At 39.2% G+C, this 17674-nt stretch overlaps 1 protein-coding gene across 4 annotated transcripts in view; it reads right to left on the reverse strand.

Annotated features, from left to right (window-relative positions):
• Nucleotides 1-17674, reverse strand: part of LOC143020626 (uncharacterized) — a 154014-nt gene that overhangs the window by 127294 nt on the left and 9046 nt on the right. The window contains exons 2-3 of one of the 4 annotated variants that reach the window (XM_076177102.1): nucleotides 13705-13747; nucleotides 93-213 (exon numbers count right to left, since the gene is read on the reverse strand). The exons of 1 other annotated variant lie outside the window; for it this stretch is intronic. The gene's annotated coding sequence lies outside the window, so the exon portion shown is untranslated. Of the gene's footprint in view, nucleotides 1-92; nucleotides 214-2427; nucleotides 2452-13704; nucleotides 13748-17674 lie in introns of all 4 variants that reach the window. 2 more of the 4 variants (XM_076177103.1, XM_076177101.1) reach the window with 2 other exon arrangements.

Here is a 17674-nt window from a genome sequence, read left to right on the forward strand (position 1 = left end):
CTGCTACTGTCTCTCCATTATGCTGTGTCCCCCAACCCCTTGTTGTTGTCCTGTACCATTTCTCTGAATATTCATTTCATGATTTCACCTACCCTGTGGTGGGGGATAGAATGCTACCACCAAGTATTACCACTTGGATAGTAAAAGACGAGAAAAACAGGATGGTGATTGGGACTAGGTATCCTTCTCCCTGTACCCCCACAGGGGACATTCCTAAAAAAAAAATAAATAAATAAATAAATAAAGGCATAAGAGGGTCTAGGATTTTTTTAACCAGTACCCTAAGGTTTGGGTCTTTTAATGTGTGTGAATATGGTACAGATAAGAGTAAAAGGGAAGAGACAGATAGTATGTTCGTAAGAAGAAAGATGGACATGTTGGCTTTGAGTGAAACTAAGTTGAGAGGGAGGGGTGAGTGTGAGTTTGGGAGTGTAGTTGGGAGGTTCTCAGGAGTGAAAAGAGGGCGAGGGAGAGAAAGGGTGGCTATATTAGTAAGTGAAGAGATAGGTAAACGTGTAGTGGAGTGGAACTAGGTTTCCTCAAGGATAATGTGGATGAAGGTAAAACTGGGAAAGGAGATGTGGGTTTTTGTAAGTGCATATGGGAATGGTAGTGAGAAGAGTGTGGAAGAAAGGGAGGCTTTTTGGATAGATTTAAATAAGTGCATAGAGGGATTAGGGAGAAATGTCAATGTAGCAGTATTGGGATACCTTAATGCTAGGGTAGGAAATGAAGCAAAAGATGGAGTGGTTGGGAAATGTGGAGTTCCAGGAAAGAATTGTAGTTGAGAGTTGATGGTGGAGATGTGTCTAGAGAGTTGATGATAGCAAATCCAGTGTTTTGGAACAAAGTCAAGCATAAGTACGCATGGGAGAGGGTGGTAGATAGAGTGTTAATGGACTATGTAATGGTAGATAGGAGTATAATAGGAAGAGTTAAGGATGAACAAGTTCTAAGGGGAGAGAGTGGGGGAATATCAGATAATTTATTGCTGGAAGGAAAGATGAGAGTGGAGGATGGATGGAGATAGAGGAAAAGGACAAAAGGTAGGGAGGTGCTTAGAGTGAACTGCTTAAATGAGAAGGAAAAAGAGAAGGAATACAAGAAGCTGAGAGAGGAGTGGGAGGGAGTGAAGGATAGAGTACAGCTAGGAGTGGAGGAGGAATGGGGATGGTTCAAGGAGGGAGTCACAAAGTGTGCAAGGATGGTGTGTGGAACAAGAAGGACAGGAGGAAATAGAAGGAAGGGTAGTGAGTGGTGGGATGAGGAAACATGGAAGGTTCTTGAAGAGAAGAAGCAGGCTTTCACAGATTGGTTACAAAATAGGATGAGGGAGTCATATGAGAGGTACAAAGAAAAGAGAGGGGAAGTAAAGCACAAGATAAAGGAGCCAAAGAGGAGAGCAGATGTGGAATGGGGTAAGAGTATGACAGAAAATTTTGAAAGTAATAAATAGATGTTTTGGAAAGAAATTAAGAGAGGAAGAGGAGGCGAATCAAGTAGAGAAGAAAAGGTAAAAGGTGCAGATGGAGATATGATAATGGAAAAGAAGGCAGTAAGATGGGCAGAGTATTTTAGGGAGTTGCTAAATGTGAAGGAGGATAGGGAGGGAAAGGTAGTTGCAGTGGGAAGTGTTAAGAAAATTACCATAATGAGTGAGGAAAATGGAGAAATAAGGAAGGATGAAATGAAGGCACTTGTTAAGATGATGAGAGCAGGAAAGGCACCTGGTCTGGATGGATGTCATGCAGAATGTCTGAAAAAAGGAGGTACAGTAATGGTGGACTAGCTGGTGAGGTTATTTAATGTTTGTTTGAGAGAGGGTAGAGTGCCGGAAGAATGGAGGAGTGCCTGTATAGTTTCACTTTACAAGGGAAAAGGGGACAAGTGTGAGTGTAGTAGTTTCAGAGGGATTAGCTTGTTAAGTGTAATTGGGAAGGCTTATGGGAGGATCTTGATTGAGAGGATTAGGAGAGGAACAGAGGGAGTAATTGGTGAGGTAAATAGTAAATTGACAAATAATAATAAAGGATAATCAATCAAATAATAATAAAAACAAATAATAACAAACAATATAAAACAAATGGCAGGCACCACAGCATCTTACTTAGGTGTTTATCTAAATGAATCTTATGGCTTCAAACTGAACTACATTGCCCTGCCTCTGTAGGAAGTTCATTCCAATCATTAACTACATGGTTGTTTCTACCCACTTCCAAATTGAATCTATTTCCTGACAGTTTGAGACCATTACTTCTTGTCCGATTCTCATTCAATGTGAAAATTTCATCACTTTTGATGTCAATTCCCTTTAGAATCTTAGAGACTTGTATCAAGTCACCTCTGAGTCTGCACTTTTGTAGGGAAAACAGATTCATATGTTTAGTCGATTTTCGTACACAGAATTAGATATCCATTATACTTTACCACTATTACATCCTTCAAATGGTTCTAAAATGACAGAAGATAAAAAAAATTATCAAATTTATCCTGAACATCCTGTACACACACACACACACTTCAACGAACGGACGGCATAGACGACGTTCTGAAGAAAAAGTGAAATTTCGTGGATCCCAAAGCAAAGGAAGTACATACATACATATACCAAGGCTTTTTCCCCCTTCCAAGGGAGGTAGCCAAAAAGGGAAAGGCATAAAAACACTCCCACCCATTTCATCCCTAAATACACTCCACACCCCTCCCACCCTTCCTCTCATCTGAGCACCTCATGGATGACGGGTCATCCCTGCACCCTGCCCACCGCCCTGGGTCAGAAGCAGTGTCGCAAGACACAGTACATCCACAGCGAGGCCGCTTCATTTAATCGGCGACCCCCCCTCTCCGTCCCCCTTTGCATATAAGGCGAGGACGGGGAGAAATCCCTTCGGGCTGCGTCAAAATTTACTCACACATACTACCCCACCCCCCACTTCCCCGCCCATTCCTCCTCATGCAGTCACAACATCATCCATATACAACCATTCTCCACTCACCTCTGTCTTCCGTCCTCTCCCTTCCTTCCTCAACAGACATTCCCCTCTTCCCCAAAGCCCCCTTCACCCCATCCATCCACCTCATCCTAGGACGTCCCTTCATGTTCACTCCCTCCACATCTGCCTTCCATACCTCTTTTACTAGTCTTTCTTCACTCATTCTTTCCATGTGTCCAAACCATCCTAATATTCTTTCATCAACCCTATCTCCCAAATCCTTTTTCACCCCTGTTCTCCTCCTCACCTCCTCATTTCTCACTCTATCTAGCCTAGTAACCCCCACCATACTTCTCAGACACCTCATCTCAAACACATTCAAACTCCTTCTCTCTTCTTCTCTTATGTTCCACGTTTCTGCCCCATACAGTGCTGTTGGCACAATCACTCCTTCATACAGTCTCCTCTTCGCATCCATTCCCAAATGTCTATTCCTCATTACACTCTTTAAACCACCAAGGCATTTACTCGCTTCTCTCAATCTACATTCTACCTCCACCTTCACTCCACCTTTTCCTGCTACACTTGCACCCAAGTATCTAAAACTATCCACTTCCTCCAGTCGCTCTCCCTTAATGTTCACTTCCAGTCTACTGCCACTTTCACCCCTTGTACATCTCATCACCTTACTTTTACCCACATTTATCTTTAGCTTACTTCTATCACATACTCTCCCAAACTCTGCCACCAGCTTCCTCAATCCCTCCTCTGACCCTGCCACAAGCGCAGTGTCGTCCGCAAACAACAGCTGGCTCACCTCCCACTTTTCTCCATTTTCTTTAACCATCTCCAATCCCTGACTCACTACCCTAGCATTCACCTCTCGCACCACCCCATCCATGTATAAGTTGAACAGCCAGGGCGACATAACGCATCCTTGACGAAGTCCCACCTTTACTTCAAACCACTCACTCTCTCCATTTCTAATCCTAACACATGCTCTACTACTCTCATAAAGCAAAGGAAGTACCTATTGTATTTACAGGGTGGGGGAAATTGCTCGTGGTGTAGGGAAAGTAAGGAAAAAGGAGAAGGGGAGGGATTACTGAGGGAAATGGAAGGAAATGAGGAAGGTGAGGACTTGGCCCAGGCAGGCAGACAAAATCTAAACAAACGAGGTCCGGACCAATTTAGCGATGATGAAATGTCTAACAAAAATGTAAAGATTAGAAGTATAGATAAGAGCAATAGAGTAGAAGATGATGAGAATATTTTCCAGGGATTTAAAGAGGGTGGGGGGGACACAAACCCCCCCCCGATTAACAAGACTAGAAGAGAAATTCGATATGATCGAGCACTGGGAATTTAAGTTCGGTCACGTTAACAACATTGTGCAGAGAGTTGAAAAATTGGAAGAACTAGAGAAGGCGAACAAAAACTTAACTAAGGAAATTGAAGAATTAAAAAAACAGTTAAAAGAAGTAAAAGAAGAGAATAAAGTCTTAAAGGAGAATAATAAGGACAACAAGGAGGGTTGGAAAAAATTCAAGAAAATAGCAAAGTTGCATTCACTGACATAATCAGACAGCAAATGAATGAACAAACTGAAGACTCAGTTATTAGAGTGATGAGACAGAAGGAGAATATAGTAAGAGACTTAGCAGACAGAAAGAAATGTATAATTATATTAGGAATGGAAGAGAAACATAACCCAGATAGAACCACAAGAATCAAAGAGGAAAATGAAAAAGTAAGAAATTTACTAGAATTAGTTCAGGAAGATGAACCAGAAATAATGAAACAAATCGAAGAGAAATTCAGGCTCGGGAAATATAGTACAGACAAGACCAGACCAATTAAGATTAAATTCAGGTCACAAACTACGGCTGAGAATATCTTATCCAAAACAGGGAAACTAGCAACAAGTGAACAATATAAAAAGGTATGGATAAAAAGGGAAATGAATAAAGAGGGAAGAGAGGAAATAAGGAATAGACATGAAGCTAAGAAAAAAAACGAGGCCAGAACGGAGACAGAAAAACAAGAATTCTACTGGAGAGTAGTGAATATGAAATTGAAGAAATGGAACATAAAAGAGAGAAACACAAAAGAAACAGAGAATACAATGGAAATAACAGAAAGTTAAGAGTATCCTACACAAATATAGATGGATTAACCACTTCAGTACGGGACTTGAATCTCGCGGGCAGCAGCCAATGCCAGCCGTACGACGTGTTGTAATAATACTCGCATCATAAAATATAGTCACTGCTTATATCGATCGTTCTCTCTTTCACCCGCGAATTTTGAGAACCACAGAGAATGGGATTCAGGGCACATTTGAGAGAATGTAAAAACACAGGGGCGACTACAATAAATATAATCAAGACGCCGATATGGCAGCGTCGCGAATCCACTTACTCCTCATGACGCCTACGTAGGCGGCACCGTATGGAAGGGGTTAATAACAGGACTGAATGAACTGAACAAATATCTGAAAGAAAAAGATCTGGACATAATGGGAATTGTTGAGACAAAATTAAAGGGCACACTACCACCCAACAGCATAGGACACAATGCATATAATTATTGGATTAGAAACGGAAAGATAAAACAAGGGGGTGGAGTTATGTTCCTGATTTAGAAGGATATAAACGTGAAGAGAGTCACATATGGGAACAATAGAGTAGAGATGATAATGATAGAAGTAGAAGATAGAGATAAGAAGAGCAGAAAGTTTGTAATAAACTACGTGCCCCCAAAAACAGCCTCATGGGAAGAGAATGAACATAAAAGCATGTTAGAAGACACAAGAGTAACACTAAACGAGATAATGGAAGATGGAGGAAGAATAGTCATGATGGGCGACTATAATTGCAAAGAAATATGCTGGGAAGAGATGACCGTAAAGGGTGGAGAAGACTCATGGGGAAGTGTTCTACTTGAGATGATTATTGACCACACAATGGATCCAAGAGAACACTAGGTATAGAAATGAAGAAGAACCATCGAGACTAGACCTAATAATCACATCAGAACCTAAAATAGTGGAAAAGATAGAATACCAGGCACCAATAAGCAAAAGTGACCACATATTGATAGAACTAGAACTAAATGAGAAAAAATACATGAAAAGAAATGAACAATATAGAAAAGGAAGATTGATGTATGAAAAAACAAATTTTGATAAAATAAGAGAATTCTTCCAAAATGAAAACTGGGAAAGAATACACAAAGAAGATACAACAGTAGAAGAGAAATGGAATATTTTGACAAAAATCTATAAAAAAGGAGTAGAAAAGTATGTCCCAAGACAAAAACAAGAAAAAGAATATGTAAAATGCTGGTACAACAAAAGTTGTAGGGAGATAAAAGACAAAAGAGACAAAGCTTGGACCAAATGGAAGAAAAACAGAAGACCAGAAAAATGGAAAATATATACTTGTTATAGAAATGAATATGTACAAGCGTGCAGAGAGGAAAAGAGAAAATATGAAAAAGATGTCATAGAAAAGTGTAAAGATCAACCAAAACTATTCTACAGATTTGTAAACAACAAACTGAAAAACAAACAAGATTAGGTTCGGTAAAATGTCAAAACTTGCAGAAAAGGTTGAAAGATTGGAAGAACTAGAGAAGGCGAACAAAAACTTAGAAGAAGAGTGCAGGTTTATTAAAGAGACCTTTTTAACACTAAAATGTCCAGAATTTCTTTTAGATAATTGCAGACAGCAGGCCGCTAAGATTCGGGAAAGCCGTAGGCAGCAGGACAGCACAAGACGTCTCGTGTTGCCAACCGGCGACATTGCCACCAACCTGACACGTCTTTTAAGAACCACCAACTTGGAAATAGTGTGCCAGACAAGCAGAACAATAAAAGACATCACGAAGACGGAAACACACAACATCCAGACACCGGACACCAAAGCCGGTCTTTATCGTATTCCGTGTTCAGGATGTGATAAAGTTTACATCGGAGAAACGTCACGCGACCTGAATACACGAATACGTGAACACCGTTACGACGTCAGGCATGATGTCACCACCAATGCATGTGTGACACATAGAAACAAGGAAAACCATCTTATGGACTGGAAGAATGCAGAGCTGTTGATACGGGAACCAGACAAAATCCACAGGAAGTGTTTAGAAGCAGCAATCATTCAAGGAACGAACACTATTGAACAAAACAGGGGCATGTTTAACATATCTCCTCACATTATTCCCCTAATACCCATGGCCAGCAAAATATTAAATATTTAAATCCACCATTTGTGGACATTTCGCCCACGGACGTTTGGGCCAGCATTCTCATCCTTTCCCAGTGTCCAATCCCCCCCCTTCTCCTCCTTCCCCCCCCCCTTTTCTCTCCCCGTTCCCTCCTTTTCCCTTATTTAATCTCAAGCATTTGTATCTCAACTTGTACTTGAAAAAGTTGTAATAAGCAAAACGTCGTACAAATAAAGGCTCCGTCCTCATATGGTGTTTACCTCGTCAATCTTGTCGGCAAACTGCCACTTTTAAGCAATTTAAAAATAGTTTAGATAAAATGAGATAAGAAAATGGGACACCACGAGCATAGCTCCCCTTCCCGTAAAATACAACTAGGTAAATACACACACACACACACACACACACTTCAACGAACGGACGGCTTAGAAGACGTTCTGAAGAAAATTTAAGTTTTGTGGATCACAACGCAAAGAGAAGTGCCTATTGTATTTACAGGGTGGGGGGGAAATTGCTCATGGAGTAGTAGGAAAGTAGGGAAAGAGGAGAAGGGGAGGGATTACTGAGGGAAATGGAAGGAAATGAGGAAGGAGTAGACTTGGCCCCAGGCAGACAGGCGAAAGGTAAACAAACGGCCCCCCGACCAGCTGAGCGACGATGAAATGTCTAATAAAAATGTAAAGATTAGAAGTATAGATAAGAGCAATACAGTAGAAAGTGATGAGAATATTTTCCAGGGATTTAAAGAGGGTGGGGGGGACACAAACCCCCCTCGACTGACAAGACTAGAAGAGAAGGTCGATAAGATGATCGAGGACTTGGAGCGTAGGTTCGGTCATGTTAACAACATTCTACAAAGAGTTGAAAAATTGGAAGAACTAGAGAAGGCGAACAAAAACTTAACTGATGAAATAGAAAACCTGAAAAGACAGTTAAAAGAAGTAAAGGTGGAGAATGAGGAATTGAAGAGGAATAGTAAAGAAAACAGAGAGGGATGGAAGTCGATAAAAGAAAACAGTAAAGTTGCATTTACTGATATAATTAAACAGCAAATGAGAGAACAAACTGAAGACTCAGTTATTAAAGTGATGAGACAGAAGGAGAATATAGTAAGAGACTTAGCTGACAAAAAGAAATGTATAATTATATTAAGAATGGAAGAGAAACATAACCCAGATAGAACCTCAAGAACCAATGAGGAAAATGAAAAAGTAAGCAGTTTACTAAAATTAGTTCAGGAAGATGAACCAGAAATTATGAAGGAAATTGAGGAAAAATTTAGGCTCGGAAAGTATAGTAAAAATAAGACCAGACCAATTAAGATTAAATTCAGGTCACAAACGACGGCAGAGAATATCTTATCCAAAACAGGGAAACTAGCAACAAGTGAACAATATAAAAAGGTATGGATAAAAAGGGAAATGAATAAAGAGGAAAGAGAGGAAGAAAAGCAGAAAAGACTTGAAGCTAAGACAAAAAACGAGAACAGAACGGAGTCAGAGAAAGAGAGATTCTATTGGAGAGTAGTGAATATGAAACTAAGGCAGTTCGACATACAAGAGAAAAACAAAAGGGAAACAGAGAACACAATGGAAGTGACAGAAAACTAAGAGTGTCTTACACAAATATAGATGGATTAATAACAGGATTGAATGAGCTGAATGATTATTTGAAAGAAAAAGAACCGGACATAATGGGAATTGTAGAAACAAAATTAAAAGGCCCACTACCACCCAACAGTGTAGGACATGATGCATATAATTATTGGATTAAAAACAGAGAGAAAAAGGAAGGGGGTGGAGTTATGTTCCTGACTAAGAAGGATATAAACGTGAAGGGTGTCATATATGGAAAGAATACAGTAGAGATGATTATGATAGAAGTGGAAGACAGAGATAAGAAGAGCAGAAAATTTGTGATCAATTATGTGCCTCCGAAAACAGCCTCATGGGAGGAGTGTGAACATAAAAGTATGTTAGAGGACACAAAGATAACATTAAATGAAATAATGGAAGATGGAGGAAGAATAGTTATAATGGGCAACTTTAATTGCAAAGAAATCTGCTGGGAAGAAATGACAGTAAAGGGTGGAGACGGCTCATGGGGAAACGCTCTACTTGAGATGATTACTGACCATACAATGACACAATGGATACAGGAGAACACCAGGTATAGAAATGAAGAAGAACCATCGAGACTAGACTTAATAATTACATCTGAACCTAGAATAGTGGACAAGATTGAATATAAAACACCAATAAGTAAAAGTGACCACATATTGATTGAACTGGAACTTAATGAAGAAAAATATAGGAAAAGAAATGAGCAATATAGAAAAGGAAGAATGATGTATGAAAAAACAAACTTTGATAAAATAAGAGAATTCTTTCAACAAGAAAACTGGGAAGAAATATACAAAGAAGAAACAACAGTGGAAGAGAAATGGAATATTTTGACAAAAATTTACAAAAAAGGAGTGGAAAAGTATGTCCCAAGACAAAAACAAGAAAAAGAATATGTAAAATGCTGGTACAACAAAAGTTGTAGGGAGCTAAAAGACAAAAGAGACAAAGCCTGGACCAGATGGAAAAAAGACAGAAGACCTGAAAAAATGGAAAATATATACCGGTTATAGAAATGAATATGTACAAACGTGCAGAGAGGAAAAGAGAAAATATGAAAAAGATGTCATAGAAAAGTGTAAAGATCAACCAAAACTATTCTACAGATTTGTAAACAATAAACTGAAAAACAAACAAGACTTGGAGAAATTAAGACAGGAGGGAGTTGAATACACTGAGGAAATGGAAATGGCAGAAATTATGAACAAACATTTTAAATCTGTGTTTACAAGGGAGAACATACAACCTGAAGAGATTGAATGGAAAGAGAAAGTCCCCCCTATGGAAGAAATAGAAGTAACAAAGAATGAAATATTGACACACTTGAGTAATCTTGATGTCAGAAAATTGCATGGACCAGATGATATAGCAAACTGGATTCTGAAAGAATGCAGGAATGAACTGGCAGACAAAATACATAGCATAATAAACAGTTCCTTGAAAGAAGGAAAAGTTCCAGAAGATTGGAAAAAAAGCAAATATAGTACCTATATATAAAGGAGGAAATAAAGGAGAACCTACAAACTATAGACCAGTCTCTCTAACAAGTACAATAGCAAAAATTTGTGAAAGAATTATCAAAAGTAGATAGGTAAAATATTTAGAAAAAAACAAAGTGTTAAATCCAAGGCAATTTGGATTCAGACAAGGACGATCATGCGTCACCAATTTAATATGTTTCTATTCAAGGCTAATAGATATAATACAAGAAAGAGATGGATGGGCGGACTGTGCATTTCTAGACCTAAAGAAAGCTTTTGACAAAGTACCACATAAGAAGTTGCTTAAGAAATTAGAAACTCAAGGAGGAATACAGGGAAAACTACTAAATTGGATGGAAGACTTTTTGCAAGAAAGAAAAATGAGAGTAGTGATAAGAAACCAGCACTCAAAATGGGATAAAGTAATAAGCGGTGTTCCGCAGGGAACAGTTCTGGCCCCAATAATGTTTGCTATATATATTAATGATATGGATGAAGGAATAGAAAGCTATATGAGCTTCTTTGCAGATGATGCAAAACTACTGAAAAGAGTGGAAACTGAAGATTGTGAATCACTACAGAGAGATCTAAATATAGTACAGGAATGGAGTAGGAAGTGGGAGATGGAGTTCAATACAAAAAAGTGTAGTATAATGGAATTTGGAAAAAGCAAAAACAGAATAACAGGAGCATATAAATTGGGAGAAGAAGGAATAAAAAAGTAGAAAATGAGAAGGACCTGGGAGTCATTGTTATGAATAATATGTCACCTGAGAAACATATAAATAAGATTTTTGGAGAAACTTATAATTTAATAAGAACAATCAAAGTTGCATTTACATACCTGGATGAAGAAATGGTGAAGAAAATCCTAATCACCCTGATAAGACCAAGATTGGAATATGCAGCAACGATATGGTCACCAAGTACAAAAAAATGTATAAAAAAACTTGAAAGAATACAAAGAGCAATTACAAAACTGGCACCAACGCTCTCAAAACTATCATATGAAGAGAGACTAGAAAAACTTGAACTACAGACACTAGAGCAAAGAAGAGAGAGAGGAGATTTGATAGCTATTTACAGAATCATGAAAGGCATAGAAATTACTGATAGAGAGAATCTGATAAAATGGGATAACAGAAATACAAGAGGACACGGAAAGAAAATAAAAAAAGACAGCTATAGAAGAGACTTGAAAAAGAACAGCTTTCCTCACAGAGTAATAAATAGTTGGAACAAGTTAGATGAGAAAGTGGTGTGTGCAAAAACAATACATGAATTTAAAAATAGTTTAGATAAAATGAGATATGAAGACGGGACCCCACGAGCATAGCTCCCCTTCCCGTAAAATACAACTAGGTAAATACATATATATATATATACATATACATATACACGCACATATATATATATATATACATATACACATATATATACATATATATATATATATATATATCAAGGAGTACTATTACACAGGATGTGCGCATCCAGATCCCTGGGTCCACTAGCAGAGGCCATTGCTTTCTTTGTAACCTAACATTTTATATTGGACAAATATATCAAAACTAGATACCTAACATTGTATATAGGACAAATATATCAACTATTGACTTATTCAATGCAGTATAAGTTAATATAAACTTTTATAGTGAAATAAACTATTTTTAAGGCACTGTTATGCTTTGAAATGCCAATTTTAGCCGGACTTAACAGGTATTATTGTATGAGGTTAGTGGACACCAGGGTTGTTTTTTTTTTTTTTTTTTTTTTTAATATAAAAAATCTTTTTTTTTTTTGTTTAAATCAGATTTATTTGATTTAAATAAAAAAAAATTATAGATTATAAATATTGTGGGATTGCTATCTGATATGCGATCTGATTGCTAAAGGAGCAGTGTTATAGACTTGCCACAAGTATACAAAGAATGATATAAGCTTACATGTAGTATATATCACTGTGCAGCCCACAAGTTTCAACAAGATAATGCCCCTAACCTTGCAGAATTCTTTACACAGACCACTTGATATTCCTTATTGTCAATTCTCTTCCTATCAAAACCTAACATTGTATATAGGACAAATATATCAACTATTGACTTATTCAATGCAGTATAAGTTAATATAAACTTATATAGTGAAATAAGAAATATTTTAAGGCACTGTTATTCTTTGAAATGCCAATTTTAGCCGGACTTAACAGGTATGTATGAGGTAAGTGGACACCAGAGTTGGCAATTTTTTTTTTTTATCTTTTTAAAAAATATGAAAAATATATTTTTCTTTATTTAAATCAGATTTATTTAATTTAAATAGATTTTTTTTATAGATTATAAATATTGTGGGATTGCTATCTGATATGCGATCTGATTGCTAAAGGACATTTTTAGCATATCAATATAAGGAGCAGTGTTATATAGACTTGCCACAAGTATACAAGGAACGGTATAAGCCGGATGTTAGGTTTTGATAGGAAGAGAATTGACAATAAAGAATATCAAGTGGTCTGTGTAAAGAATTCTGCAAGGTTAGGGGCATTATCAGACACAATAATATCTGGAATCCCATAGTTAGCAACATGTTTTTGATTGAACACGAGTTTATATTTATGGAGATACATACATACATACATATACCAAGGCTTTTTCCCCCTTACAAGGGAGGTAGCCATAAAGGGAAAGGCATAAAATCATTTCCACCCATTCCATCCCTGAATACACTCCACACCCCTCCACCCTCCCTCTTATCTGAGCACCTCCTGGATGACGGGTCATCCCTGCACCTTGTCCACTGCCCTGGGTCAGAAGCAGTCTCGCAAGACACAGTACATCCACAGCAAGGCGCTTCATTAAATCAGCTTAGATATTTGGAGGAAGGGTCCAATGATGGGTACCAGCTATCAGTAGTCCTGAAAGGTGGACGGCAGAGAATCATCTCCGTGCTGCCCATTTTCAAATCCTATCAATCCATTCATCTCCACATGGAGGTGCAGGTCTCTGGACATTCCTTCTACAACTTTCAGCTGTTGATGCAGAAACAATCCCACAATAATACAATACAACACTCCAAAGTTTCTTCTCAGAGAGACCTCAGGATGGGCACAAAGACTATTGCCAGCCACTGTGGGTATGTAGGTTCCCAGTTATTAAAACTTGAGATAACAATAATTATCATGTTAGAAGTCTTACACCTTTGCACGATTCATGTCTATTTGTAAAATGTTTTGTGTTGGGGGTTTAGATATATGAAGAAAGTATAATCCCTATGCACCTATTCATCTACACCCTGCATTATGGATGTGAAACCTTACAATAGTAAAATTTGTACAAAATTGTAAATCTACCTAAGAAATTTCAAACTAATGATAATTCCCCATACATATAAATTTGATTCTACAAATGAAGAGAGATGTAAATATAAATCTCTATAACTTACATGTAAATATCTTCTCATGTATTGCTTTACATTGGCAGAAAAACTGAAAAGAAAATGGAGAAAATTAAAATGCTAGGTATGGCATGTAATGTGTAGCTATAACAAAATAATAAGGCTGGTCCATGAATGAAGAACAACAGTGTAATGACTCCATGATAATAGTTTGTTTTACAGGGTGAAGTATGGCCTCTCTTTTCTCTTAAATAATCAAATACTACAAAGACTGCTGTTAATTGTGAGATCTAAAGTTTCTGAATAATGCAAAATTATGTATTATGCTGATGGGAGGTGACCAATATTGCTAATATACACTTATGAAACTGTGAATAGGTTGCAATTGTCTTTCAATTTAGGGCTTAATATTTGCTGATGGGTATAAGAGAAAAATGCATTACTGTATTTTTGCATATAGATGGCATGCTAAAAAACAAATATATCTATTTAAATACCAAGAGGCTTCTTCCTCCTTATAAAGGAGGTAGCCAGCCAGAGCTTGCATCCACACCCACCCATCACCCACTGGTTTCACTTTCATCTTAACTTCTTGTGGATGAAGGGTCATCCCTGTCACTTGCCCACTGTCGAGGTCAGAATCAATGCAATAAGAATCCAGAGAGCAGCCACAAAAATGGCTCCTGCACTTTCAAACTTGTCATATGAGGAGAGACTGGCTAAATTGGAGTTACCGACTCTGGAGCAAAGAAGAGACCATCTATAGAATCATGAAGGGCACAGAAGTACTCAATAGAGAGGACTTGTTAAACTGGGACAAGAGAAACAAAAGAGGACATGGAAAGAAACTAAAAAAAACATAGTTATAGAAGAGATCTGAAGAAGAAGAGTTTTCCACAACAGGCTTGGTGATTTTGACATGTGCAGGTTACAAGCCCACCTCCACCAGGTTGCAAATATGGTTGCCATGTGAATATGACTATGATTCACCCTCCCACATCATCAACCACCAACAAGCCCAACAGTCCCTGAGGTTGCGGGAAAGTATATACACCCTCCACCACCTCCTTGACACTAGGGGATGACAACTGTAGATCATGCAGCACTGACCTTAGTAGTAGCTGTTTGACTCAGAGCATGGCTACTTCAAAGATTCAAGCCAGGCAACCCAACAAATTTGCCTCTCCAAACCAAGAGGGGCCATCCATCCTGGCCTGAACAAAGGACCAATGAGGCATGCTAGCATGCTAGGCCCTGGGGAACACTTCAATGCAAAAACAGTACTGGGACATCCCTCAGTCTCCAGGACTTCCTTCTCTAGGCCCTATAGGGATGCCACACACAGCAAGCACATGGATGACCCATAATGGGATTGGACAACCAATGACTCAAAGAGCTCATCTGCCTTTTTGATGGTTTTCTTTTTTCGCCATCTGGGTGCCCAACACAACCTACTTACTGGTGGGTGACCAGTGGGTGAAAGAATGAATGAATTATGGATTTTCAACACAGGACCAAGTGCCAGAGCCAAAGGGCCATTCAGTGCAGTGACCAGCAAGGAAGCCAGTTTAGTTGTCAACAATCCAATCATGTGGCAGGCAGTGCTGGGCCACATGTTTCCAGTCAAAGGACAACTGCCCCATCTGATGCAGCATAGGACATCTACTTCACCTGATACTGAAAGGGACACCCACAGACTTCATGGTTGAAGCTGACTGAACCTGTTGAGAGCTGTCTGAAATGGAAAGGCTGGTTACATTGGAGGCTGCTTGGAAAGATCATATGGACTAGTAAAGGCATGTAAGTGAAGCAAAATGCTCCCTGGTGAATGCTCCCAATTGATGATGATGTGGTACAGATATGAGTATATGGGAAGAGATTTGTAGTATGTTTGTAAGAAGAAAGATTAGTTTGTTAACACTGTGTGAAAGTTATGTTGAAAGGGAACCACTTACATATGCTGATGATCTACTGATAAACTCTTTGCACAACTACAAAACAGCTTCTAAGAACACCTAAATATACACATACAAATTAGAATACCAAGCTGGTACCAAAAGTGTCCTTGTCAACAAGGAAAGCATCAAATGTTCTTCAAAACTTAACTGAAGAAGGAATAGATATTCCCACACCATCACAAACAGGAATTTGGTGTGAGTGATCAAGGATGCAAAGATAGTCAAGAACCAGCAAAAAGAAATTATTGAAGAGGAATTTTGCTTGCATTTTGATAGGAAGAGAATTGACAATAAAGAATATCAAGTGGTCTGTGTAAAAGAATTCTGCAAGGTTAGGGGCATTATCAGACACAATAATATCTGGAATCCCATAGTTAGCAATGTGTTTTTGATTGAACACGAGTTTATATCTATGGAGATACATACATAAATATACCAAGGCTTTTTCCCCCTTACAAGGGAGGTAGCCATAAAGGGAAAGGCATAAAATCATTTCCACCCATTCCATCCCTGAATACACTCCACACCCCTCCACCCTCCCTCTTATCTGAGCACCTCCTGGATGACGGGTCATCCCTGCACCTTGTCCATTGCCCTGGGTCAGAAGCAGTGTCGCAAGCCACAGCACATCCACAGCAAGGCCGCTTCATTAAATCGGTGACCCCCCCTCTCCGTCCCCCCATTGCATAAAAGGAGAGGATGGGGAGAAATCCCTTCGGGCTGCGTCAAATTTTGCTCACACATACTATCTCACCCCCCATCCCCCGCCCATTCCACCTCATGCAGTCACAACATCATCCATATACAACCATTCTCCATTCACCCCTGTCTTCTGTCCTCTCCCGTCCTTCCTCAACAGACATTCCCCTCTTCCCCAAAGCCCCCTTCACCCCATCCATCCACCTCATCCTAGGACGTCCCTTCATGTTCACTCCCTCCACATCTGCCTTCCATACCTCTTTTACTAGTCTTTCTTCACTCATTCTTTCCATGTGTCCGAACCATCCTAATATTCTTTCATCAACCCTATCTCCCAGCTCCTTTTCCACCCCTGTTCTCCTCCTCACCTCCTCATTTCTCACTCTATCTAGCCTAGTAATCCCCATCATACTTCTCAGACACCTCATCTCAAACACATTCAAACTCCTTCTCTTATGTTCCATGTTTCTGCCCCATACAGTGCTGTTGGCACAATCACTCCTTCATACAGTCTCCTCTTAGCACCCATTCCCAAATGTCTATTCCTCATTACACTCTTTAATCCACCAAGGTATTTACTTGCTTCTCTCAATCTACATTTTACCTCCACCTTCACTCCACCTTTTCCTGCCACATTTGCACCCAAGTATCTAAAACTATCCACTTCCTCCAGTCGCTCTCCCTTATTGCTCACTTCCAGTCTACTGCCACTTTCACCCCTTGTACATCTCATCACCTTACTTTTACCCACATTTATCTTTAGCTTTCTTCTATCACATACTCTCCCAAACTCTGCCACCAACTTCCTTAATCCCTCCTCCGATCCTGCCACAAGCGCAGTGTCGTCCGCAAACAACAGCTGGCTCACCTCCCACTTTTCTCCATTTTCTTTTAAACATCTCCAATCCCTGACCCACCACTCTTGCATTTACCTCTCGCACCACCCCATCCATGTATAAGTTGAACAGCCAGGGCGACATAACGCATCCTTGACGAAGTCCCACCTTTACCTCGAACCACTCACTCTCTCCATTTCCTATCCTGACACAAGCTCTACTACTCTCATAAAAACTCTTGACAGCTCCCAGAGGCTTTCCTCCTATCCCGTATATCTGCATAACCTCCCACAGTGCCTTTCTGTCTACCCTATCATAAGCCTTTTCCAGATCCATAAAAGCCAAAAAAACATCCTTCCCCTTTCCTATAGCTTTCTCACATATCTGTCTTACCACAAAGCTCTGATCTACACAACCTCTACCTGTCCTAAATCCACACTGTTCCTCACCAATTACTCCTTCTGTTCCTCTCCTAATCCTCTCAATCAAGATCCTCCCGTAAGCCTTCCCAACTACACTTAACAA

The sequence above is a fragment of the Oratosquilla oratoria genome, chromosome 40, assembly GCF_046742065.1.
Source record: "Oratosquilla oratoria isolate Oo_2021 chromosome 40, ASM4674206v1, whole genome shotgun sequence".
Taxonomy (NCBI): domain Eukaryota; kingdom Metazoa; phylum Arthropoda; class Malacostraca; order Stomatopoda; family Squillidae; genus Oratosquilla; species Oratosquilla oratoria.